The 27,972-nt window shown below is 41.8% G+C and overlaps 1 long non-coding RNA gene across 2 annotated transcripts; it reads right to left on the bottom strand.

Moving 5' to 3' along the window:
• Positions 1-213: 213 nt before the first annotated feature.
• Positions 214-27,937, bottom strand: LOC309437363. 2 transcript variants are annotated; one of them, XR_014183535.1, is made up of 3 exons: positions 27,763-27,937; positions 1,303-1,790; positions 214-864 (listed from the first exon to the last, which is right to left on the bottom strand). It is a non-coding gene; the product is annotated as an uncharacterized lncRNA (long non-coding RNA). The 2 variants fall into 2 exon arrangements; XR_014183536.1 differs by having other exon boundaries at positions 27,768-27,937.
• Between the last annotated feature and the right edge of the window lie 35 nt (positions 27,938-27,972).

Raw genomic sequence — 27,972 nt, 5'->3', positions numbered from 1 at the left:
GACAGGGCCACTGGCTGTAATGAAGTCAGTCAAACATTTCAAAAGTCTAAAATCTACTCTTTTTTCCACATCATTGAAGGAAAAGACAGATTAGAGCATATTTCCCTAAGCTAGGTTTGGGTCAGTAAACTTGATATATTCTTAAGGATGAGCTTTTAAACTCAGTACCTCTCATCTGTAAATTAGCCCATTATTTCTGTGCAAGATCTGTCATTTTAGTAACAAAGCATTTTGCTGACTAGGAGAACCAAGCTGGTTTTCAAACAAAACTGGAAGACTTTATTTCTCAAATACACTGGAGGAAAAACAAACCAAACCAAACCACACCACATGCACAAAACAATAAAATGAAACCAAAACACCCCACCCCCCGCCACTGAGTAGTTACATTGGTGTAAATTTTGTAAAAGTAACTATTCTTAACTTGCCCCATTTGTTCACTCAGATGTTTCTCTCTCCCCCATGTATTCTGTAGAGGAACAAAGCTCTTATGTTGCCTATTTTAAACCCCACAAACCCCCCAACAATGCAGTGCTCGGCCCTTTAACGTCTAAATGTCCTGCATGGCTCAACCCTCAACTTAGTGAGACACCCTTTATTACAGAGATGCCACATTTGAAGTTGCAAGAAATCCCTTGTAAGCTGATGGGATCCTTTTTTACATCACGGCTGAAATCTGCCGTTCTAACCTCCATCCCAAGGAGAACTGTGAGAGGTCTGTATGGGACTGGCTGTATGTCTGCTTGCGAGGCGCAGCACTTTGCACCACCTGCTGCAGCTCTCTGGTGTCCGTGCAACCATGAGGGTCCCTCCAGCAGAACCAAAGCATAATTCTGTTGCGACGAGGAAGAAGCCTGATACAGCCTTTAAAAAGAAGGACCAAAAAACTATGTGTTATTTTTTCTTCTGTGACGGTGACCACAGCTTTATGCAAGAGTGTAAGGAAGGAAGTGAAGAAAGTGGGTTGTCATGCTCTCTCACATCAACAACTTTCTGCAGCTCCTCAGGGTAATGACAAGAGGATCTCAAATGTGCTATGATAAGTGAACACAACACTGGGTGTATCAAGGATACTGAGGGCAATATTAACTATATCCCAGCGTATCTCTTTGCCTTTCTAGTTCAGACCCTATATGCAAACATCAGACATATCGACAAATAAATATGTTACATATCAGTGCCATGACTATGCTTCCGAATGAGATGAGGTAGTATAGGACTTTGCTGAGTAGCTGCCCAAAGTTATGTTTGTTTTATGAGCCAGATTTAACTGCACACAACTCACACCAATATAAGACTTACCTACTGTATGCCACAGCTAAATTAATTGCTCGTGCTTATCAGCTAAGTAGTTTGCAGTTCTTTTTCTCCTGACTTAAGACACAGTTATAGTCAGAGGGAGCTGATGCACAGGCAGCATTGTCTTCAACAGCATTTCTGTTCCTTGAAGGGAAAGTAGTTTCTTGACTTTTTACATAGAAATCCTAATGCTACTTGCTTTTCCACAGTAACGGAGCACATCTCTCTGCAGCCTTCCCACAAGCTTCTGTGGCTCTGGGACAAGTGTCTCTTCATCAGACCCTGCACAGTTAAACCCTTCAGGTGGGCAAGTGCCTCCCTTCCACAAAGAGATGCAATTCCATCCTAAAACCTAATCAGGCACTGATTTCCAATTAAATATCCATGTCTCCGTCTTCAAGCATTTTCACCTTGTGCTGCGGACCCCCTCACTTTTCCTCACTGCCAGGGCTGCAAGTCCCAGGATGGCTCCTGCCAGCCTCCTGGTGGTCCTGACAGGGAAGAAAGAAACGGGGAGAGGGTTGTGAGGGTCCCCCCAACACTGAGTGCGTTTCAGCTGTTCCCATTTTAAGTTCAAAGCCTTCTACATGGCAGTTGAATGGGAGGCTTTCCAAAATCTACAGGAGGCTGGGAAGGAATCCAGCATCACAAGGAGTATCCTGACAGAAACAGAAGAACTGGCAAATAAGCATATGTGCACCGTACCCCTTTTTGTCACAACCAGAGGCGCTGTTTTCCCAACAAACACCCTACCCGTTTGGAAAAGAACAGTTGCTACCTGTTTCTGTGGATGTGAGCATTGCTGCCCAGCCAGAGAGAGCTTAAAGCAAGCAGTCCCTCTGCTCTATGCATTACACTTCTCTCCTACCTTTTTGTCCCTTTGCTGTGCTGCTACCCTTTTTTTAACAGATGTATTTTTCTAACATCCTAGACCTACAGACTATAGTACTGTCACGCAAATGGGTTTATTTGCAGGGATAAAGACTCATCACGAGGACGAGTTTTATAGGACTGGGCCTTATATTTCTCCTTGAAGTCCTTGCAATGATTTCTCTGCTGCCAAATCCCTTTCTGTCTGGATCCTGCTCTTGCATTCAGACTCCATTTCCTGTGGCTTTGGTTTGGCTGGGGTTTGTGCTCTTTTTTCCTTCTTAATCCCTCAACTTTCTTCTGCTGTTTTTTTTTGTTTGTTTTTTGTTGCTGTTGTTGTGGGGGTTTTTTGTTTGTTTGTTTTTTGGTTTTGCCTCTCAAGCTCATAATATCGTTTGCGTAATCAGCTTTCGTCTGTACACCACTAAAATGGCAACACTGCGGGTCTGTCTCAGGGCATTAGTTTGCAAGCATGGGAAGAGGCAGAGAAAAACATTATGTATAAATCCTACCGTTTAAACTATTGTAATGGACGGTGTTTGCATAAAGACCTTTAATTTTTTTTTTTTAATTATGATATCTCAAATATCATACGCATTACAGGCACAGACATTGTAAGTCACAGATTTGTGCGCCTCCTCAACTTTCTTCATAAGCAGAGTGCCTAAGTCTTTCCTGGTCTGCCCTTCCCTTTCTCCAGTGGGTGTAATACTACCAGTGGTAATTCAGAGGAGCAAGAGGCTTCTGCTTTGTGTCTCTCAGTGAAAACCCCAAGGACAGAGCAAGCCAGTGTTTCGGGCAGCCCGGGCACATGATAATTAAACAGCCCTGGTTCCACGTCCCTGGGTGCAGGAATGGCATACTTTCCTGGTGAGTTGGCAGGGGCAGGTAATGCAGCTTGCATGCTTACACGTCCATTATGAACAGACCTCTTAAGAGCCTCTCCTGCCAGAGGAATGCTGTAGCATACATGGAAATGAGCTGCGGTCACTCAGCGTTTCGCAGGTATCCAGCTGCGTGCTCAGCAGACGCGGAGCATGCAAAGCCGTGCTGCGCCTCCCAGCCTGAATCTGAATGTTCTTCCTTAGAGACGCAGGATCTTTCTCATTTCAGCAAAGAGCGGGTCCATTTGCTTTTAGCAGTATTTGGACCACAGAACAAAGTCATTTATCGCTCTCTTCCTAGTTTGTACATATACATAAAACCCCCAAGTTTTTTCTGCTCCATCTAAAATCCTCCTGATTACTTCACAAGTTTCTCGGCCAATATCTCATTGATTACTGTTGCTGTAACTCCTCCTAAACAGATGAAGTATTTCAAGTGCTTCAGAGAAAACTATGTCCCCTCTGCTCTGACGTGTGTAGAAATGCCTCTCATACTTTCTGGATCTAGCTTATCTTTCCCAAGGACTGAGGCATGACGATCCTTCCCTATTCTTTTCCCTAGTATTTAGGACAATGTTTCTGCGTTCTCGAAGGATGAGGTAGGTCAGAATCTTCCTCCATACATTTTGCTGAAGTTACAGTATTTCACACAGGTTGTTAATGTTACTGTTTTGGATCATATTTTTACTGCCTTATGATATTTACGGACTTCATTGTGCATCATCTAACTACTCCCTTCAGGCATACTTCCTTTGAAGCAAGTGGTACAGTGTGAATACTTGAAATCTCAGTAGCTGCTAAGGTTTAGGATACATGTGATGACGATTAGTATTTCCTTCAGGAACTTCTGTTTCTGGGATAATCTTAAGATCAAACTCACCCCTCGGACACTCAAAACTCCCAGGGGATCTAGAGAACTTACACTCTGGCCAAGTCTACTTATTCCCACAGTTTGCTTTCCACACCTCATTTAAAAAGTGATCCAGGATTTCTCTTCAAGCTTCAGCAGACCCGCACATAAAAAAAGAAATGTTTCAGAAACAAACCAACATACACTATTAAGTGCATAAGGTACTCAGACAGTGATTATTTGGCAATAAGGAAATATTTCTGTGCAAAAGCCAAAACAGAAAAATATTTTTAAAAAGCAATACAATACAAATGAGACCAGCAGCTCCACCTGACTCCAAATGAGATTCCAAGATCTTCAAGGATTCATCTGTGCTTACAAGTTCTGCTACCTTAATTATGCTAACACAGATCAGCATAATGCCTTTTCTGGCACAACAGCAATTATACTGGTGTGGTTTAGTCCAGTTACACACAGCAAAACAGCGTATACTGGCATATACTTTTTACAGCTCTGTATGAAGAGTGCAGTTTTTACTGGCTATATAAACACATGTCTCTCTCAACAGAAGAATCATATTCTTGTTAATAAAACCTCAGTGTCAACTCAGTGTTAAGTCCCAACTAAAGTCACCTTTACTTGAACTTGCTTATTTCTGTGTCACTTCTTCCAGGATTTTTCCTTGGAGGATCTCGTTACCATGACCTCCCCTTTTCCTTCCCTGCTGTGCTTCTGTGTGCCCTTCCATGGCTCCCAAACCTCTTCCCACGTTTGATTGCAGGCTGGAATCCTCCCAGTCTTCTTGCACCACTTTGAGATCAAACTGACAGGTTCAATCATCTAAATTCCAATTTCTCTTCTAAGAGTCATTTCCTTTTCTTTCCTGCCAGATGGGTTAACAAACCAGCTGCAGCAGAAGGCCAACACAAGCCCAGTTATTCCAGCAGGGCAGGTGGGTGTTAGGCAATACTGTTACTTGCTTATTCCTACATTTTAATATAGGAAGATAGGGAATAAATACGAGAGAGGTATAAGTTTTTTTTTTTTCTTATCCTCAGCCTGCCTCACCAGTCTATTTTCCATTGCAAAGAGGTTTCCTAAGTACAGACCTTATTTTCCCCCACACAATTTCTCTTTGAGGCTCTTGCACATTTAGGTTTATCAGATATTTGAATTTGAAATTCACAGCCACCCCACAAAACTAGGTTACCTACATGTGTAGACCTACCTTCCTTACTACTTCTCTAGTAGCAGCAACATCATTACTCCTGACCAGAGGAGATCACTACTGGAACAACTCCTCCACACTTCCTGAAGGGAGCGAGCATCCCCTCAGCCGCTGTACACACATCCTTCTCCAAGGCAATTACAAGCTGGAGGCAAAAAGGGAGAGAGTTTTCTATCTGAAGCGAAGACTGATATCACCTCTGAGTATATGTCTTCATGCCACAATTGGCACCAGTAGTTTGAAGGGGGGTCTGAGAGCCCAGCTTCTCTGATTAAAAATGCTTATGAAGAACTGTCTATGTTACTACGAACTGGCTGTCCAGGGAGACCTCCTGCAACTCTTTGGACTGGTAAACTTGAGGATCATTTCTCTGGTTGTTGTCAGCTACAGGAGCAGTAGGATTTTCACTGGGGAGGTGTGAGAAGGGCATTGGAGTAGTGCCTGCACCTCAGCGATGTCCTCCTTGCAGAGGGGGTATGTACCAGGCTGCTGTAAAAGATCGCTCGGGGAACTAGTCCATGACCCCAGCCAAGAAAACTGGCTTTCATCTGAAGCACTTTAAAGCTTGCACGTCTGGGAGCTGGGGAAGCAAAGGGCTGCACAGTGCTGAGTACAGCGGGGTTTTGATCCCCGATTACCTCGTGTCAGTCATTTAAACAAACCAAGGAAAGAACCTAACTGACGTGACTATTAAACAACAACTACAAAAAAGCCAGGCTTCAAAATCTGTCTGTCTCCATTTTTACTTGACTCAAGTGAGAACAGACAGACTACAAAATATACAGCAGTAGGAGTAGGAAAATTGAGCCCTGTATTGATTCCAACATTAGCCTGAATCCTGCGATGACCCAGATCACACAGATTAAAAGCACCACAATCCTTGAACTAATGAAGTAGGTAAGTGGCTAGGACTTAATGCTGCTGTGAGACTTGGGTTACAGTTTGCGTACATATTGCAATAAAGAGAAACTCTTTGGATAACTGATGTATTTATTTCCCACCCTCAGCTTTTTCTCAGCCTGTCTGGAACCAGCACTCACACTCTCATAGCATCTTGATTCTGCCGAAAATTCTAAGAGGGACACTAAATGCTAGTAGAGACAGAAATGTAGTAGTACAGAAATGGTTTAACTTTCTCCCATCAGCTGCCATTTTTTTTGTTATTTACACTGTAAGCTGTCTAACTAGGGCAGAGACAATTTATTTTTATGGATTTGCATGCTGGAACATAGCTCCTACATTTCACCAGGATCATTAGCTGCTGCTATAAGAAAAGGCAAAATAAAAGAATCCTACAGAGATATACAGTAAGAAAGTCTAATGCTCACTGAAAAACCCCACATATAGAAAGGGCAGTAGTCCAATGATAAGTGACATCTAGTGCAGTTATGTGACAGTGATAGAGATAGCAGACAAGGCATGAACAGCACTTGTTATCAAAAGAACAATTACAGCACTAGCAGTTGTGGGTGAATGTGAAATCCCTGTAGAAAAGTCTGTACCCCTACCATGCTGCTTTGATAACAAAAGCAAACAAGACACCAAGCTACTAAACTGCTGCATAGAGAAAGAAGATGACACAAGCAAGTCAAACATTATTGTGAGACAATTCACATTTCAGATAGCCCCCGCAAAATGTCACACTTTCTAAACCTACATCTAGGCAAGCACCAGCAGTTAGAGCTTGCAGCAATGGTTTTGTGAGGTATTCAGATACCGCAGTGAAGGCTGCCACAGACGTTTGCATGCTTAGAAAATATTTCATCTATGGTTGCTGTTGTGAAACTTTCTGTTTTCACGTGAGTAGGACTAGGCTGCAAGGGACATTATGCAGTGGGAGAGACTTGTTGTCAGTATTATAAACCATTAAAAGACCAGAAAAGGTGTTGTTTTTTTTTTTTTACTTTTGCTTATGTAGAGACAAATAATAGAATATGATGCATTACAGCAGGGCTGTCCAGCCCTTATGAGACAGGATGGCAGTTTTGGAGCACTTCCGTGGACAAGCTCTGCCTCTTCCTGAGACCCATGAGCACAGATGCTGGCAGGGCTCGGGGTCTATCCATGCACAGGGGCATGAGGAGGCCTTGAGCTATGGCCTTGCCATCAGATGTCCCTATATTACTAACTGCATTTCTTCTAACTCTCCTTACAGACTAAATACTTGGGGGATCCCTCTAAACACTCAAGGAAAGTACATCATCCTGGGCATTAATATGTCTGCCAGCCTTATATCTACTGGTGGTTTTTAAACAAGCAAGTGAAGACTGCAATTAGCAGCTCATCTTTCAAGCCTTGATTTTGAAGAAGGTAACACTCCCAGCTACTACCAAAATGATGAGGACAGCAGAAACTGCAGAGCAGATGAGTAAATAATAACCATCTGACTCATTTCCTAACTCAGAGATCTCTGGAAACCAAAATTAGCAAGTCACAGAGCAAAGGCTTCATCTTTCAGCAATTTCACCTTTTTTTTTTTATTACACATGAAGAGAGAAAAGTGTGCAGCAAATGAGCCTTGTGACAGTGTCTTGCCAAGGCCATTTAAGGAGGAACCTGCATGTTGTGATACTCACAGGCGTATGATGCCTTAAAGCACAGTGCATGGCTAGGGGGTTCGCACTGCACCTGCACCAGCTGTTAGCACCATGGGGCTTTCTATGTCATAGAGTAGTTTGGGTTGGAAGGGACCTTCAAAGCTCATCTAGTCCCACCCCCTGCAATGAGCGGGGACATCTTCAACTAGATCAGGTTGCTCAGAGCCCCGTCCAGCCTGGCCTGGAATGTCTCCAGGGATGGGGCATCTACGACATCTCTGGGCAACATGGGCCAGTGTTTTACCATCCTCAGGGTAAAAAATTCTTCTTTATGTCTGGTGTCTCCAGGTGCAGGTCACTAATGGTGTGGGTTGGTGTTTAAGGTAACAGTCAGATGGATCAAGACTGACTTTAAAACAAAATTGTCTTGCTGCAGGGATGGCTGAGCTTTAAAGAGTAACTAGAGTGTGAATTAGAAGAAACCACAAACTACAAGAATCCTGCTTATCTTCCTCAGTTAACTTTCTATCTGAAGGTGGCTGGTGTCTACCAGCCACTACTGGCAACAGCCTGCTTTTCTTTGCAAATATGTTGATTCATAAATGGACCTCAAGGACTTAGGAAGTAAATCCACCACTCCTTGCAAATCTCACATATCCCTTAAGCTGCAAACAAGCCAAGTTTTGAGGGTCGAAGTAGCACTTAAGTGCTATATAGGGCTTGTGCTCATCTCTGAACAGGACTAATTTTATTACAATATTTAGCTTAACCGTGCATTCTAGAGGGAAGCCTTACCTTGAATGCACCCACGGAAATTAATTATAAGAGTAAATACATGATACAGAAACAATTCACCTCACTTTGACAACTTACAGTCTGGATTTAGGAAGTTAAGAGGTAAAATGTTAAGACAGATATGAAAACTACTTCATCTGAATGTAACTAGAATGTCCAACAGAATGTCATTGTAGTCCCAAGCCATCCCAATAAATGACTGCTCAAAAATGAGTCTCAGGGAACATTATTCAGAATTTCAAATTAAGGAATATAAAAAATGAAGATAGCCTACATTATTCATAAAGGCTGATCCAGTAAAAGACCCAAAGAGCTTGAGCTTTCAGAAAGTTCAGCCAGTGATGATACCCTGTCTAAAGCCATTGCACCCCATAAATCACTCAGCCACAGTGGATTTCAACACCCACAGCAGAGAAGCCCAGATAAAAAGAGGAACCAGTTAAGAACACAAAAAATCAATAACAACCCTGAGCAGCAGAAGATAAATTCCAAATCTATGAATCAGTTGCTTCACTCTTATGTTTATATAGTACTCAAACTCAAGAGTTTGTAAATAATAGTATCATTTCAAATTTGAGTAGAACAAACTGCACAAAAACCATAACCAAAATATATGGTCTACCTACAATTCTGGCAATTGTCAAGTGTGCTATTTTGAGTTAATACCATTATTAGCAAAAGTTTTGCGAACATTTTGGATGTTTGGGTAATTCAAAACAGGTGTGATATGTATTTGCCCATCAGCAGAAACAAAGACATGTCAAGGTCCTGTTGGCCTCCTTGCCAGAGCTCTAGAGCTGCTCACCCACCTCAGCAACCTGACAGCAGCTGAGGTGTGGGGCCTGCACAACAAACCTCAGCCTGCCCAGCTGCTCCAGCAGTCCCAGCACTGGCAGCACTGGAGGCTTCCCACACTCATGTCCCCACTGCCTGACCACACAACTGAGACTTGCTTTATACCTTTCTATACCACCTCAACTGTCCTGTTGCCTCTCCTCTCCTCTCCTCTCCTCCCCTCCCCTCCCCTCCCTCTCCCCTTGCCACAGGATGTCTTCCCATCCCCATTACTCAGCTGCTCTTGACTAATTTTCCAGTTATGAGCAGTCAAAGCCAGGAAAAAGCAGCAACAAAAAGACAATCTTTGGCTCAAATGTGACATCAACTGAACAAAACAGACCACATCTTTGTCTGGCATATCATCTTTTCCCTTGCCTTCATCTGACCATGCTTCTAGAAGCCCTCTCATACAATCATGTCCCCATTCATCCTACCTATATTGCTTCTCACCTGTTTTTCTGGTGAAATTCCTGGTTGCCATTAGTGTGACTGTGCATACATAGCCTGCTCAATGGAAAAGCCTTTCACCCAAGGTGACACAGTCACCTTTCTACCTCCCTTTTCACTGCATCTTTCAGATGTGGAAACTTCAATGCCATTTGACTTTAGACATTTGAACTTCTTAAGCATTGATGCCTGATCATCTCCTGCTCACTGAGAGTTTGCAAGAATGCTACTTCAGCCCATCTGCCAACTGCCTCTCTCCACTGACTGTAGAGGAAGGATAGATCCCTAATTCAGACGCTTACGTGCCCAAGATTAGTTTGTATGAATCCATGCAGTCATATGTGTTAATCCATATGAGTATTGGGGTCTGAGATATATCTTATTCAGAATAGTTGCTGTATCTCTGTGGACTTATCCAGTACCTGGGGTAATGGGCCTTGAGCTGTTCTGGAATACAGATAAAAATAACCACGTGCAGAAGTTGAATGACTAGTGTAGAAGTGCAGACCCTCAAGCCCTTGTAGAAAAGCTGCCCTGGACAAGGGGTCCTTGGCAGCTTCGGGTGAGTTCTGCATCTCAGAACCCCACCATCAGATGAAGGCTTCACGAAAAATAAATATGCCAGGTCTTTACAAGGGGCTGGTTTGGATCCTAAATTCTACTATCTGAGACAACATACAAGTGAGCACTCAATAAGGAGTGCTCTTTGCACACCATTGTTAAAAGTGAGAAAATGTCAATATTCAACATTATGGAGTGTTTTCACCACTATGGGTAGGAGCGCTACCATAATCTGTATTTCATCTGGGCCCTGCAATCACATCTGTTTTTTTCCAGTATGGCTACTTTCACTAAGTCAGCAAGCACAGCCCAAGGATTTTGTTTTGTTTGTTCAAAACCTGCTTGCAGCCATGAGGTTTGGAAATTCACACTTATTTTCAACTGCTGAAGCAACACTCTGGGATGACATATCACAAAAGTGAGGCCAACTGCTTTCCAGAAGGAGATATATCATAAAATAAAATAAATTACAAAGAAAAATGGGCCACTGTAAAAGCAGATGGAAAATAGTGCAAGGTGGTAACGTAAGCAATCAAAAAAGCAAGCAAAAAAAAAAAAATGTATGAGAGCTCACACCACTTTTTCAATCCACAAAATACTCAGATAAGGATAGCACTGTTCAGTGGAAACTACAAAACAGCACCATCATCCAGCTGCTTTATTCTCCTCTTATAAAAATGGATCTAATATTAAACACTGCAGCTTGTTAGAACATGAGGAACTAATGCTGGCCACACACTATGAATCAGAGTGAGTTTCTATCTGTATTTAGATTTTCTGGACTTTGAACAAACTGCCTCAGTAGCTAAAAATACAATCCAGTTCCCATTTCTAAAATCCCATCTCTGCCCATCCTGCAATTCATAGCTGGTGATGGTTCACCGGGGAGGTACCAGAGATGTGGTGCAAACTCTTGCTGATTGGCGTGGATCGGTGTTCAAGCAGACGGTTTCTGAGCTATCAGTTCTTAACTTCTGCGCTGCCCAGACATGAGAACAGGAATCTTAATTACCTTGCAATTTTCCTCCCTCAAAGATATCTTTTAAAACTGACTTCTGGATCCTGATACAAGACTGTGGGCACATTATTACTGCCTGTGTTTGGTCCCAAATGGCACTGATAGTAGCAAGCAGTGAAAGACATACCTTCTTATCAGCCATAGAGGTAAAGCAAGAGAAAGAAAAAAAAAAAAGATGGGTTTTAACATCAAAATTACCACATATATTACAGCCTCTCTAAAAGACACAAAATTCCACACTGTCCACTCTGACGTAACAAAAAAATTGTTCAAAGACAAACGGATAATTACAAATAAACAGCAGCACTGAATTTTGCATAGGTAGCTGTATACACATTGCAGACAAAGCTGGCTGGACTTGAAGATGTCTCTGTGAAACATGTAGATCAAGCCCTTACAATATGGAAGGGAGGTTTTCCATCCCGCAGAAAGCCAAATTCAAGCATCCATATTCCATATGTCAGTTTGGAGAATGATAATGATTCTTACATATTCCATAATTTAGAAAGTTCACCAAATACTGCTAGTCTTACAACACATTTGGCAAATCTGTATAATGGAAATAAAGCAACCCCATAAACAAAGTTTATTCAAGTGCAGCATATGTATCTCCTGAATCAGCTGCATTTGTTTAAAATAACTAGCAGGTCTGACTTAAGAGGACACATTCCTTGAAAGTGAAACAAGTCTTCTCTACAGAGAAGTGGTGCCTCTCTACTTGTGTGAAAGGTACAATCCCATTTAGCTGGCAACTTCATCCTGACAAGATGGATGTACAATTATATTTTTACAGTTCTTCAACCTTGAGAACAAAAGAGCCCTACTAGCTCATTTAAACCAAATCAGGCTAGAGAAAACTTTTGCAAAAATCACAGTGGTAATAAAATCATGTGCATAACAAATCAAACACTTTACCTGATAAATAAGAATCATAAGAATTTATAAGAAGTGAAAGAGCTGTAATGACAAGTTTGGAAAACCTATTTTTTAACTGGTTAAATTAACTATGTGAATAAAGCAGCAAGCCTTGTAAGTTTATTTTGCTAATAACATTATCTTTTTTTTTCCATATAATATGAACTGTTTATATACCTCATGCTCATTTTCTTCTCAGAACAGAAACAGCACTACGGCAAAGTAGCTAAATTATGACCCATCATTGCTAATTCCTTTTCATTTTTAAAATCATTACTCTATCCAGGAGCAGAGGGTCACTGTGCTCCGTAGCGTGGGTGGCCTGGTCTGGGACCGTCCCCAAGAATCAAGGTATTATTACTGCTGAGAAGTTTAGATTTCATGAGTTCGAATTAAAGATTATCCACATCTGACTAACGACTTCTCCAGGTCCCCATGGAAAAGTTTGGGGGGTGAACAAGGCATGTTACAGAAGCCAGCAGAGCTGGGACCTACCTCATATGTGGCCCTGGAGTTGCAAGGGAGCCACAGGGGTAGATCCCACAGAACCTGAAGGACAGGCCCCATGGAGCTCCTTGGCTCAAGGGAAGTCATGGTGGCCAGGGCCTGCACACCTGAGGGACAGGCCCCACGGAGCCCCATGGCTCAGTGGCAGTCATGGTGGCCAGGGCTGGGCACAGGTGAGGTGTAGCCAGGGTTGAACATGCAGCGGAGTCAGGGCCCCATGAGGCTGACCGGGGCAATAATGACCTGCTGTGCCTCACTACTGCATTTCTTAGAGTGTCCCTTCCTGGCACCTACAGACACACATCAACTGATGTATCATGATGTAAAATGGAGGTTGTATTATTACTCCCAGAAAACCTGAAGCGGCTACATCTTTGCCTGCTTTCTCAAGGAAATGGGACTTACACATTCACACTGTCTGTTAGTACGACTGCTAGATGTACCCCTACATCAAATTCTGAGTCTGTTGGCCAATTTTAACCACATCTGGCAAAAGGGCAGGAGCCTTAAAGATAAAAGCTCTTCTGAAAGTCATGCAAATCAGTACATTGGTTGTGGTGGGGAGACCACAGCACTTACTCCAGTGTGAGAATTGATCGCTACGAGAGCTCAACAGCCATGGGGTTTTTGGCCGGTCAATGTGCAGCAGACCTCAGAGCCAACCAAGGCACCATCAGCATCCTGCCCACAGGAGTGCTGGGGCACTGGGGTGGGTCATAAGGACCCACAGGGGACATCTGTGGTTAGTGAGGTGCTGTAGAACATCAGACACCTATCACAGGAAACCAGGCCCCATTAGTTCTGCTGTGCAGTTTGCTGTTCCTTTCTTTAAATTAATCTACAGAAGGTTAAAGGTCACAGCAACAGAGAAGAAGTTTGCAAGAAAGTGTTGTCAAGAAGCCAATATTTGGATGTCTGATAGTTTCAAATGTATCACACTGACATTATTGCATGACAACATTAAACTATTCTAAAATAACTCCTGACACTCACATAATATGCAGATTACCATTCTGAAGCTCTCATTCAAAAAAAAAAAATCCTACTGCCTTATTATTATTTGTAATTTCGTGATGAACTAGACTTTTATAGGCCTCTAACTCACATGCAGCAATGAATTAAAATGGAAGAGAGTAAGTAGTTTTCCAGTGTTTTCTCTTGTGAAGATGAACAAACATTTTAGGAACCACGAATCCTTAGCACTGAAGGGAGTAGTAAGACAAACCTGATGAGCATACTAGCACCAGTTTGCAGTCAGCTGATAATGCCATCTTCTGACTTTGAAAGCATCATAAAAATGTGTATTTCCTTGCCTTTCCCATCCCCACCAGCATCTTCTGCAGAGGACTGTGCTCTTTGGAAAGCCCAGATTCACCAATTCTTGTCAGATTGGTTAAGGAGGAAGGGAAATGGAAAGTTTCAGAATCTGGATGGCAGCCCTGAGAATAGCATGCTACTTCTTTTAACCATTTGCTAACTACAATTAGGAATGTACCATTTAGTTTCTATAGAAGAAGAAATTGGGAGCAATATTACTTTGTTCAGTTTTGCTTATTTATAAAGAAGGAAAAGAAATCCTGTGTCTTTGAATATAAAAGGAATCAAGCAGCAGAGGAGACAGGCTTCGCTCAGAAATCCAATGCCCTTTATAGACAGCACTCTGCCCAAAGGTCCTCTTTAAAAAAAGTATTTAAAAAGCATTGCCAGACTACTGGTACTTCTTTGTCTGTAGCCATCACTTTCTTACTGCCCTATATCAGTTTCTCTGTTGTTTCTACTCTTCCTCACAGAACCACAAAACTTTACCAAACAGCACTCAACAAAACCTCTTCACCTGCCTATGCTTCTGCACTGGAAAATAGCTCCTGCCGTTTCAGTTATCTGGTCCATAAAAGATCCCTTTTCTTACCGAGTTATTAAAACTTACCTAAACTTATTAAAACTACTTTCTCCTCTCAAGGCCCAGTTATTGTATAGACACAGCAAAATGATAGCAGCATGCAATCTGATTAAAGACACTCAGCATGATATGACCTATGAAAGTAATACAAAGAATCTAAACTCTGTTCTGCAGAGCTAAAAGCAACACTAAAGCACGTAGTGCTACAATTCTTACAGTGACAGATTGTTTGCAGTTAAAAGAGATCAGTGGTCAGTGAAAATAGCAAATGTAATACAATAAATTGGGGAGGCGGCGGATAGGAGTAGGGGCAGGCAGATAAAAGAAACTCGAAGAAATTGCCAGATCTTCAACTAGCGTAAATCAGTATATCTTGAGTGAAGCTCCATTATTTAATGTAATGGAGCTAAGAAAATGGCCCCAAACAATTATTAGAAATTAGTATGGTCATAAAACAACAAGGGGGAAAAATAAATTACTGAAAACTAGTTTCACTTCACACTATCTAGTAAAATAAAAAAGACTTTAAATAACATGCTTATTATTACTCATAAGAACAGAACATCCTAATATTCCAGTTATAAACCCAGTAACCACGCTGCTCCAAGTGTTCCTCACCATCTGCACAGACTTCCAAGTTTCCTCAGACCCACAATACTACTCCTTGAAAGCACAATGTGGTTGGGCTGTGTCACCCGCTTTCTGAGGCTTGAGAAACAAAGATCCAGTGCCTGGGAAGCATCCCTTCCTGAAGAGAGAACAGTCAGACAAAGTGAAGCAAAGCACATATAGGTTTTGCGGTTTGGGGTAACAAAGGAACTCGGGCTGTGCAAACAGACAGTAAGCATGAGCTCCAGGTGTTTCATAGATTAAGTACATTTCTATTCTGATAAATTAAACTTTTTGGAAGCCAGCTCCTAGCATTGACAACACACTCTTACCCTCAAAACGAGGGCACTGCTTATACATGGCACACTGGGAGCTTGGGAAGGTCAGCCTGGGCCAGGAGCCGTTTCAGTAACAGGGACAGATGTGGGAGAGTCCCAGTACCTGGGAACAGTCCCTGCACTGTTTAATTTACTTGTATGGTCAAAGTCTCAGGTTCCTGCCGATCTTCAGGAATCCTTTTCTATAGCTCCAGCTCCATAGATGTTTTGGCCTTCAGAAGCCAAAGGCCTGGTCAAGTCATACCCCACATCTACACAGGATGGTGGTCACGGGGAACTACTTCTGCAGTCAGTGTAGAGGGACAGGCGGTCTCCAGAGAGCAACTCAGCCCACCTGAGATGTGACTTTCCACTACAGCATGCCCAGCTCACTCCGCTGACTTGAGGGAGCCTTGGTTAGCAGGCTTAACAGTGGGTGCTTCAGGTAGGTGCCTGCAGCCAGGTAGGATCAACCCGTGTGTAAATCTCTGGGTGTCTGTTCAAAGCCAGGTTCATAGCCACGTGGACTTTATACCAAACTCTAAAACAAGTGACTCTGCACTCAGCTCGCAAAAGAAATATACAGCCATGCACAGAATAATAAACTTTAATTATATTTTCCAAGCCTTGGTTTACACAGCGTTATTTGGCAATAAGCCAGGCGTCCTCTAGCATATGGACTTGCATCTCACTGCTTCTCCTCAAAATCAATGTTTCTTTCTTTGACATGGTAGGGTCTCATAATTAATTCACATCTCTTTTCTCCTGCTTCAAGAAAATCGCCTTTCTTTCCCGTTCAAAACCTTTGAAGGACTTCATAAATCTTCCCTTTTGCTCCCCCTGTGAGTCCCCCGAGACTGTCGGTCTCTTAATTTCTGTTCTGTCTTCCTGCTCGAGAACTTTCCACTTTATCTGGTCCAGCCATTGAAGTTAATGGCTGTTCATCACTCTGACAAGTATGTGGTATAGACCCAGTCAGCAAACAGTCTGTTCCACATTAAAAATGTGACATTCATAATAACATTGTCCAAAATTCATAAGATGTGTAGAACATGCTGGCTGCCACATACGCCTGGGATCAAATAGAGTTTAAATATTGTTTAAAGGGGTGTTTTAGGGTTTTTTTCCAAGACAGACTGCAGCACTTATTTCTGAGCCTACTTTAGTCCCATAAACCTGCAGAACCAAACAGCAACAAACACTAAAGACATTTGAATGACAATACAGTTTTGTAGTGTTTAGTAATTATATGTGTAGACAGCAGCACACTCAACACCGGACTACAGTGAAGACACTTCTAAAATAAAAAGCCAAGAACTTATATATTGTCTGAAACCTCTTTGGTAAAATTGCTGAAGACAGAAAACTATTTTTGATCTAGGCCATATATTTGGAAGTATGAATGGGTCATTTCCAAGCACAGAAATCATATATATGCTGTTATTATAGCAATTAGTCTACATTATTTTGGAAATGCAGTGAATATTAACAGAAGTCGTCGTAAGAAGTAATCCCATCTTCTATCCCTTAGAGCAATCTAGAATAATAGTCAGCTATGCCTGTATTGAATAAAGCTGAAGACATCTTTTAACTATATCCCCCCTATTTTTCTGAACACTTCAATTTGCAGAGTGGAATAGCAGGCGTAGGTTTCACAGCACGACACCGCACACATGGCGCGGTACACCTGTTGACATGGACAGAATAAAAACATACTACACAAGAAATTCAGGGCACAGCAACAGTACTTTAAAAACTCTCCTCTCAGTAAACTTCCTAGTGATGTTTCTTAGCAGCCATCAAAATCCAAAAATCAGAGTAATCATTCTTAGGTAACACAGGAACAACAAGGTCTATGCAACAAAGTCTGTTTTTTTGAATTTATACTGTTGAAATCACAACAGCACTGAGTATTTTGGGATCAGAGATGATGATCCTGTTTTACCAAGGATTATGTTGAAAGAACACCTAACATTTTTCTGCCTTATTTTTCACATACTGTTTATCAAGTATCAGCTCAGGTGCATTGGTGCTATTTTGTGACAAATGCGTGTTAAATGTCTTTAATCTAGAAAACAATTCATGTCTAAACCCAATTATGGTTTTCCTTGATTGGCTTAATTTATCAACCATTAAATGCTCTCGTATTTCATAAGTTTTTAAGCTGCCTCAAAGATGTGCCCCCAGTTGTGGCTCTCCAGCAGACAAGAAGCATCCACAAGCAGTGGAGTAACAAGTGGGCAATGCATACAGTGTCAGTATGATCCATCTTATGGAAAAGGTAATTACATTTATTTTTCCTGTGATGTCCTCTGAACCATTATTATTTTAAGATAAGCAGAGTAGACCCAGGCACAGCACTACACTTTGTTGCACTGGTTCCCAACTAACGAATGCCTGTGACACAGGTGAGGTGTTGAGAAAAAATTCTGTGGGACTCACGTCAGCTCTGGGCAGAGAAAGTTCAGGATACTCATGTGAATTTTCCAGTTGGGGCCAGAAATCATCCTGGCTGCAGCCAGTGGAAGTGGCAGGAGAGCAGGACACCACTAGGGTGAAAAAGGGAGAGGAGGCAGCAGCAGCAGCCTCACAGACAAGAAGCAGCACAAAGATGCTGAAGACAACCTGGGGAGCGAGGAGGCAGAGTGTGAAGCCCAGCAAGACACAGTACCAGTAGTGAGCATCACCGGGGAACCGCTACAGAAAAGCTGGTAATGGGTGTTTTGTGTGAGTGATACAGTGGAACAGAATCGTAGAATAGTTTGGGTTGGGAGGGACCTTTCAAAGCTTATCTAGTGCAACTCCCCTGCCATGATGGGTCGTCGTCAACTAGATCAGGTTGCTCAGAGCCCCGTCCACCCTGGCCTTGAATGTCTCCAGGGATGGGGCATCTGCCACCTCTCTGGGTAACCTGTGCCAGTGCTTTACCACCCTCATTGTAAAAAGCTTCTTCCTCACATCTAGTCTGAATCTCCCCTCTTTTAGTCTAAAACCATTACCCTTTGTACTATCGCAAGGGGGCCTGCTGTCTTTCTTACAGGCCTCCCTTAATTATTGAAAGGCAACAACAAGATCTCCCTGGAATCTTCTCCAGGCTGAACAACCCCAACTCTCTCGGCCTCTCCCCCCAGCAGAGCTGTTCCAGCCCTCTGATCATTTTGGTGGCCTTCTCTGGCTCTTCTCCAACAGGTCCATGTCTCTCCTGTACCAAGGGCCTTAACAGATCAGCCTTATGGATCATTTAATTAACTTGCAGAAGGACAAAACAAATGTATCTACCTTTATTTGATACTTTTGGTGTTAAGGATTGCATGGTTCTGGGAGACCTGACACCGAACTCTACAATTATTAGGTAGGTAACCCAGCGAAGAGCTGCTGAAGTGGCACAGTGCAAAGGAACATTGTGGGCTCTTTTATTCTGTCAAATTGAGGGACTGTCTTGCACTCCATTTAATCTTAACGGAGTAATTAGAATAGAAGACGCAGTATAAAGTTAAACAGAAATTTGTCATTTAACATAATACAATGGTATGACACTACAAGCAGTCAGACAGGCAGACAGGCAATAGCAATACAGCTGCATGCTAGGCAGCAAGATGTCTAACCCAGAGTACTAACAGATTACTCAAAGAGATAGAGGTGTCCTGCTCCAAAGTACACTTAGTTCAGAATATATAAATATATAGAACCAATATATATACTTCAGATTGCATATAGTCCAGTCCTATCCCAGTATATATTTAATATTTATAACTGTGGCATGGAGATCAGGACCATGAGTTGCCTTTAAGAGCAGTCGTCTTGGTACCATGGAGCTTTACTTACAGATCAGCTCGCACTTCTGCTGCTTACCTGCTCTGTAGGAAAATGGATGGCTTTACATTCCAGACACCCATTTAATGTTATTTTTTAAGGAAAATTTAATGTTTTAAAATAAATTTTAATTTCTGAAAACTGAAATTTACGTTCTAATTTCTAAAATCTGGCCTTTAGGCTCATTTGAGGAGTTAGTCCTTAACAACATAAGTTAGTACTTTTAATGTCAATGTAGCTTTGATGACTTTGGTGGTTCTATGGTCTTTAAAAACTAGAGAATCAGGACACCAGTATTTACAGGACATGGACAATGGAAGAGGAATCTGAGATACTCCTGTATGGGGACATACATGACCAAATACTTTAGCACATTTTTCCTTTAAGGTCTGTTTTATGTTCTAACTCATTAATCAGTAAGAAATAATCTAGGAAAGAATTACGGCAGATGCTTGGTTATACCATAATTATTGTGCTTCACCTCAGACAGTTCTGAGGTCTATTAAGACAGAAAATAGTCTGATTTTTTTTTTAATTTTCTTAAAAGCTGGCAGCTTTTTAACAAAGAGATAGACCGGAGTAGCATATGTAGTCATTGCAATCTGCTCTGATCAGTGCTGGCTAATTAAGGCTTTAGTTAATTTAATTTTGAAAGATGGTTTGAGTTAGAATCTGAAAACTCCTGTTTGCTAATACAAATGAGAACTGAAAACATATGTTACAACTGGGAATGAAATGGCACTTGTACGGCTCATCTTACTGAAAGCTGTAGGTGTCACTGACAGCAGTTCATTTCACAGTAACAATTTTGATTCAAGGAAGACAATGTCTTTTTAAAGTGTGAAATAACCTACTTCAGTGGTAAACTTGGTACATTGGTAAACTTCAATGTTTGAAAAGGGACACTAAAAATTAGAAGGTTGAGGTAACAAGTGGTGGGCTTGAGTGCAAAACCTTCAAAAAAGGCTTTATTCTCTGTAAAACATCTCTTCCAAAAAATCAGTTTTGTTTCATTAGATGAAATATCAATGCAAATTTCTAGTAGTTTGACTAGCTATGTGGAATATTTTTCCCAACACTTCATACTAACTGTCTCTCCTAAGACATCCTAACAGGACAAGAAGTTCTGCCATTGCTTCTTGGCTTTTTCCTGAAGGGCTGAGGAGGGTTGGTAGGACTGGTGCATGGGCAGCTTGCAAAGCATGGCTACTCCATGGTGTGGCGTGGTTCAAGCCAGAATAATACTAAAGATGCGCTCATCATTTACGTCATTAGAGTATTGAATTGTCTAAGTGTTGTCCAGTATGCTCCTTCCTCAGCAAAGATGAAATGTTGAAGAAAGGCAAACAGGTGCCAGGATGGATTTGGTAGCCTGAGAGAAGCCCATCCCTGTCCACCTGCTCCATCCTGGGAGAGTTACATCCACCCAGTGACCCCTGAAGCCAGGGTACCTCATAACCGACACAGTAAACCTCACAAACATTATAACATATATGAAGTGGCATTCAGTATAAATGTATCTTTTTATGCTTTTGCAGGACTGGGTAAAGATAAGTGTGTTTACACCAAAATTTTGGATTGGAGCCCATGATACTGTGATCAACTCATTTTTTACTGTTAAAATAAATATGGTATATATTAAAAAATACGGTTGGCTCATCTTTAAAGAATACTCAAACATATTCAATATTCCTGACATTTGGCTACCTGTTTGCATTCACAAAGCTCTTTCTTGAAAATGAAAATAGAGCACTATTTTCCGGGCACTGTTTAACTTTCAGCTTCTTAAACAGTAAAGCAATACTACTATTTAGATTGCAAAAACATCACGAAGAACATTTGCTTGTTTAAATCTTCTCTTTCTGAAAACATGATTTGTTTATTTATTTATCCAGACACATTTACATTTACATTAAAAGTACTAACTTATGTTGTTAAGGATATCCTGGAAACACACTTGATAATTGGTTTTGTAAAAAAAAAAATAAAAGGCACAATCCAGAGTTATAAACTCACATTACCACAACAGTATGAAAAGGCTACTACTCAGAGGTTAAAATCATGTTATGTTCATAACTGGTAATTCAGGATGGAATTCATCTTTCCCAAAAATGGCAAGGTTGCATACTGTCTAATCACATTCATACTACATGAAGTTTAATTTCTCTCAAAATCTTTGTCTTTTTAGTTGGTGTTGATCTAAGACATTAAAAATGATTGCAGTCTATAGCAACAAGGGGAAAAAAATCTGTTGTTAAACATGTCTGACTTTTGGAGATAATTCAAATGGAAAAAAATCCAGGTCATTGGCCTTTTTAAATAGACCCCCGGCAATATTTACTCCTCTATAAATAGCACAGTCACATGAAATAAAACTGTGTTCAGTAAAGCCTGCAAAACAAAAGAACAATTTACAGACTGAAACGCAAACTGTGGCTCATGTGTTCGCGGGGTAGGATTAACTGAGCTTTCTGCACGGTCTGTGCTTAGTGACTGTGGTGTCAGATCCACTGAAAGGAGAGCAAGTCAGGTCACCGAAGGTGCTCTGTCCTGCTGGGATCCCGCTCTACACGGTGACTTGTGAGGGACCGTCACATTTCTCTGTGGCAGAAACAAGCGCTGCTGCCTGTACCAGCAGGACTACGAGCACATCTACATAAGGAAAAATCATGGGCATTACTGTGCTGCTTTAATTCCACCACTGTGGCTCTATTGCTGCATGGAAGGCACTACATTTCCCCAAGGCAGACGAACCTTAACATGGCGGTACATACTTCTGAAATCTTAGTAAGACCATTTATATCATCTTTTTGCAAAACTAAATCTTTTTGGATGTTACAGACAAAAAGACAAATGACTGGATTAGTAAAAACATTATTTACATCTCTCTGTAGCCCATGTCAGTCTCTCCTGTGCGCTTACCGCTTTATCTCAAGTCTTGCTTCTTCTTTTTCCTCACTAAAGATCCAGCTCTGGGAATCATGTTATGGCATAAGAAATTATAAGTCTCTTTTCCAGCTCTCAAAACAGTTGAGAAAAACTTGAAAATACAAAACAACTGCATACAAAAGCTTCATAACCTTTACGACAAATTAGTAGTATCCACAAGTGCATGTGACTTGATTTCATTCATTAACTGGGGAGTGGAAAGATTGATTCTAATTAATCGATATTTAAGACTCCTCCTTACTAATAGCACTCATTCTGCTTTTGAAAAAACAACAACAACAAAAACAAAAACCAAAAAACAGTCTAAAGAATGGCCCTGAAAAGGTATAGTTTGAAACTGAGCCTGGCTAGAGAAGATAGATTTGCAGATGATGGGTGCCAGCCCATTTGCTATGGGCCACACAGAGCTGGCTATTTGGCAGACTTGGCTCTTTGTTTCCAGTTGCTAAATCACAGCAGAGAGAGAAGAAAATATAAAAATACTTTTCTGCTATTATTCTCCAAGAAAAATAGATTGCAAGGGAATAGAATTACACTTTGAGATGCAAAACCAGTTCCTATTCCTTACAGAAAGTATTCTACACTGTCAAAGTGCTTGGGAACCCTGGTACAGTGAACTGTTTCCACCTCGGATTTATGGCAAGATTTCCCAATCCTCTTCATTTCTCTTCGTTACAGCCTATATATCTGGTTGACATCTCTTGCCCACATTTTGTACTTTTCTGGCAGCCACACTCATTAAGTTTCCAAGAGCAGCTGACTCTTAGCATGCAGTAATTCTTGTTAGCCTGCTGAGAAGCTGACAGAATAAACCTTGCTGTTTGTTTGTTTAATTCCCTTCACTGAGCATTAGGAATTATTTCTGAAAGAACTCAAGCTTCCAGGTGTTTGCTTTTACATGCAAACATTTCATAACAGGAATAGTTCCCTTTTATTTTCTAACTGCTGTGTTGAACAATCTTTACAGAAGACAGTGACGCTGAGGATAGCGCGCTCTGGCATTTACAAAGGTCTGGTTTGCCACAGAAAAAAAGCATTTAGAAAGTAGTAGAGGAAAGGCTACAGTGTTTTTTTATTGTCAGCAGTGGTAGTTTGTCGTTGATTTGGTTGGGTTTGGTTTTTTTTTTGCTTTTCAGTGAATACAAGTGCCATTTTTTACATTTAAAAATACTATGAATCCATTCCTCTTGCTGAAGATCTTTCCCCATTTTATATATTAAATGCAAATAAGTCTTCCTCACAGAGAACAGGTTAATAAATACTCATATGTTCATGTTCTGCAGCTTTTTGCTAAGGAAATGTCATTATGGCAAAGATGCTAACTGACTTTGAAAGCTTAGTTGTAAATCTTTATCCCTGAGGGATGTTTTGCATCTTACTCAGCCAGAAAGACTGCTGCTGAGTTCTCAGACAGCACTGTTTCCACCCAAAATGACAGTTCAAGACACGGCAGAACTCAGGAGTTAAACTGGGATACATTTTCATTGGTCTATCAGTTATGCTAATCAGTGTATGTGTGTGTGTCTGTTTGTACAAACTTCTTAAAATACATTTTTTATTTGCAACACAATCATGCTGGATTGTCTGTCAGAAGATTTAATTAAAAGGTTTTTAAAATAACAAGATGAATCAGAGCTAGTTTTAACAATCCATTGCTTGCACATACCCATACACATAGTTTTGTCAAGAAAGACTGTAATGACACATTCATAGGTATGCCGAAGGAAACCAAACTCAGGGCCCTTTCAAAGAAGGTCTCACCTACTAATCTCTGAGTTCCAATCCCAGAATTTCAAATCCTGCTCTGGGAGAAAGGTGACAGATGGCCCCTTAGATAACCAATGCCCTATTATTTAAGGATTTTTCAAGCAGAAGACTTAGGAACATTTCTGCTAGATAGTGACTAGCCAGTGCAGACTGTATAATATGTAAACATACTGTTTGACCTGAACTATGTGAATAGCTCACTTGGTTTTATTGGGACAGTCCAAATGCTTAAACTGAACTCCATGCCCATTTGAAAGAGCACAGCCTTAGCCCAGAAAGTACTTTAAGTTAGCTGAGATAAACCACCCCTCCCCCCTCAAATTGATGGGCTGGTACAGTAGTAAATATAGGCATGGCTGCAGCCAACAGGGCTCTTCCTAAAAAAAATTCATTTTGAGAGGAAATAAAAGTAAAGTTTTCATAAACTTTCTCCATAAACTTTCCTGGCTGAAGGTCCACCCACTTAGGGCACCCTCTTTACTAAAATATTCCTCTCACTGCTTCTGAGAAGAGGTAAATTTCTTGTAGCTTGGCCCCTAAGCATCCATACAGAAGAACAAGAAAGCAGAGCTATAGTTAACTCCTCATCTACTGGCAACCAGGCAACTCCCTGTAGCAAAAACTCAGTAGTAACCTGATAGTAACTCAAAGCACACCACGCTTCCAAGCCAAGTTGGTCAGGATTCTGCAAGTTAATGATATGTCCTGTTTTCATTCACCTTTCCTAAGGTCTTGCTTCTGGGTAAAAAGATGCTGAGAAGGTGCAGGAAATAGATTCCTATGATTGAATGAAAAGAACTGCAAATGCAACATCTAGTTAGATCTGTTCCAGAATGTTGCTTCTCAGTTTTGAATAATGATCATGAATGATAATGAACTTGCTTCCAAGTCAAGTTAGAGATACACACGAGGTTTTGCAGAATTAATGCTTTAGTACATATTAAAGGCTCTGATTTAAGAGTGGGAATAGCTTGGCATAAAATTACTATTCACAACATTCTCCATGGACACCTCAGACTTTTATGAATTGGATCTGCAGTCAGCAGCTTATAACCTGTCGTCATCGCTGTGTGCCTTTAAACACACTCTGAAAACCAGGGCGTTGAGAAGCTGACTCAGAGCAGCTCCGAGAGCTGTGTAGGAAGAGTGTGCACAGAAAGCGGGGAAGGGCAATCTCCAGCCTTCTCAAACACAGCTATTTCAGATTGCTGGCCTAAGCTCTCACTTTCATATTTTTTTTCTCCAAATACCCCAGTCCCACAGGCCTGTATGGTCCAATGGTTTCATACACCCACGTAATTCCACTGACTTCACACGTACACTAATTCAAACACTACCATTTCAGTTTGGGAAACTGTTGCTGGTTTACAGAGCTGCTGCTGACTCTTTTCCAAAACAGAAGAGTTGTATTAAAAAGACAAAAGAAACTCAACAGCTAAAAATACTTTTAATTTATTTGAGAGAATAAAAGTTTATTTTTGTTTGGCTGGCTCAGATTTCACCAATGTTTCTGAGTGAAATGAGAAGATACCATCCGAACATATCTTCCAGTGCAACTGATATGAAAATCCCATCATTGCAAGATTACATTTATTATTTACTGAGGCCTTTGCGTTGTGAATTTCAACCGCCAGGGGATTTTTTACAACATAGTTTTAGTGTGGCAGCCATTCCAAAGCCTAGCAACCTTGATGAAAATATTTTAAATCTCAGAAGAATATTTTTGCATTATTGAGAACCTACATAAGGCTTTTCATTAACAAATTCCAAAACATTTAATTGATGAAACTCTTTTACACAGGGAACAGGCAGCAAGGCTTGAGTTGCCAATAAACAGTATACAGGACACACTGGGCAGGGTCAGTTTCTAAAAATGGGTGCAGGAGAAGATGACAGCTGTTGGAGGACAGGCAGGAACAGAGGAACATACTGGGGCCTGGGCCTTAGTGCTCTCAATAGGAGCTGTGGGCCCTGAAGTGAAATGCAAATTAAACACATAAAGAATGGAAGGATTTCCTTTACTGCAATGAATGCTTGAATTAGCAGTTTAAAGGACATGTGCCTGAAGACTGCCAGTTTGTAAAATGGATTTTGTAATATATATTTTAAAAATTAAATAGTCTACACACCTACAAGAAGAAACCAGTATATTACACTTATCCGCTATCACTTCTAGATATGCTGTATCCAGAATTGATTCTGAAGTACACAGAATTCTTACAGCATACTCTCCATCTCCCTATTTCCAAACACTAAAGATTATTTCACCAAAAGCAAGCAAAAGATGGGAGGTGCACAAGTAATCATATGTTTAAAAGTTAGTAGTGATTTTGCTGACAGAGAAAAGAGAAAAAGGAAGAATGACAAAAGGAAACACAGACAACAGTTTCTATTGAATAGGCTTCCACAGTCGTCTTTTATGTTCACATAAAGCTGTAATCTACACTTGGCTTTTGATTTATGGTTTATGAATATTGATTTCTAACTCATGATAGCACTTAAAAACATGTATGCTGTAGTATTCCTGTCCTATCACAGCTACTGAAACTTAGTGTGTATTTAAAATACTAGAAATACTTATTTGCTGAATTGGTACCTAAAACTATGTAGTAAGAAAAAATGTGCTGATGTGCATAAAACTTATCTCTACATGAATGACTACAAGCCAAGGCATCCCACATGTTCGCAGTTCAAAAGGGGGGGCCGTTCATATATGGAAAAGTCAGACTTAATGCAGCTGCGTACCGCATGCACAATCTGCAGCAGTCACAATGCTCATTTCTCATAGCCTAATTTCAGCCTGAACCCTATGAATTGTACAAAACAAAAAAACTAGTAACTCCATAAATATTCATTCCTTGAAAGTTAAGCCACGTGGTTGTTTCAGGCAGTTTTGTGCTTTCAGCCTGCAAAATGAGACTGTGACTCACTGGGAGAAAGTAAACACCATGGCAATATCGACTCTTAAGAGCCAAATTCACGCAGAGATGTAAGGAAGACCAAAAACGCTAAGATACCGGGAGGGTGGAAAAACGAAGTCAGAGGCACTTAAGACGGCATAAAAGGCATTCGACGGCTGCTGTGACTCCCAGTGCAGGCCACTCACTGTTAAACACCCTTTCGGCAGCTTTCCCCCTGAGGAGCACTTCCAGCTGGCCCAACGCATCTAACGGCTGGCCCAACACATCTAACGGCTGGCCCAACACATCTACCGCCACTGCTGCTCTGCCAGCAGCTGCAGCACTGTCGGGCAAGCCCCGGCCCTACCCCGCAGCCCTCACACCGCAGGGGGAGGCCCTCAGCTGGGACATCCACTCTCTCTCTTCGAGTCTCCTCCTCGCTTTCCTCTCCCTCACAGCCCAAGACCCGGTGGGGCATAGCGCCCGTAGCGGGAAGAGGCCGCGGCTCGGGAGGCCGCCGGCCCCCCTGACAGCTCGTGTCTCCGCAGCGAGCGGGACTTGGGCTCCGCAAGAAGAAAACCCCTTCGGCTGCTGCGACCACAGGCGCCGCGGCAACGGCCGCATCGCGCACCCAACGGCTCCGCTCCCGCTTACCGCGGCCGTCGCGCGGCCCTGCGACCGCCCCCCCAGCGCGGATTAGCCACTGCCTGCTCCACCCCTTCCCTCACGTTTTACGTCGGCCAGGAAAACCTCACCCACCTCACCTGGTCTCCCCTCGGTTGGAGAAGCCCGCTGTCAATCACGCCACCCCCAGTGCGCGTCCCAGCTCCCGCGTCCTCACCAAAGCCCTGAGCGGAGGAGGGGGGTGTTCCACGAGCCTCTCTTTTCATTGGCTGGACCGCGCCGTCAATCATCTAGCGCCGCCAGCAACGGCCGCTCCTCTCGCCCCTTTTTCCCCTTTGGCGGTCG

This window comes from Streptopelia decaocto (assembly GCF_964273445.1).
Source record: "Streptopelia decaocto genome assembly, chromosome: 3".
Taxonomy (NCBI): domain Eukaryota; kingdom Metazoa; phylum Chordata; class Aves; order Columbiformes; family Columbidae; genus Streptopelia; species Streptopelia decaocto.
Note: the sequence above shows the minus strand (reverse complement) of the source record. Positions and strands in the feature narration are given on the sequence as shown.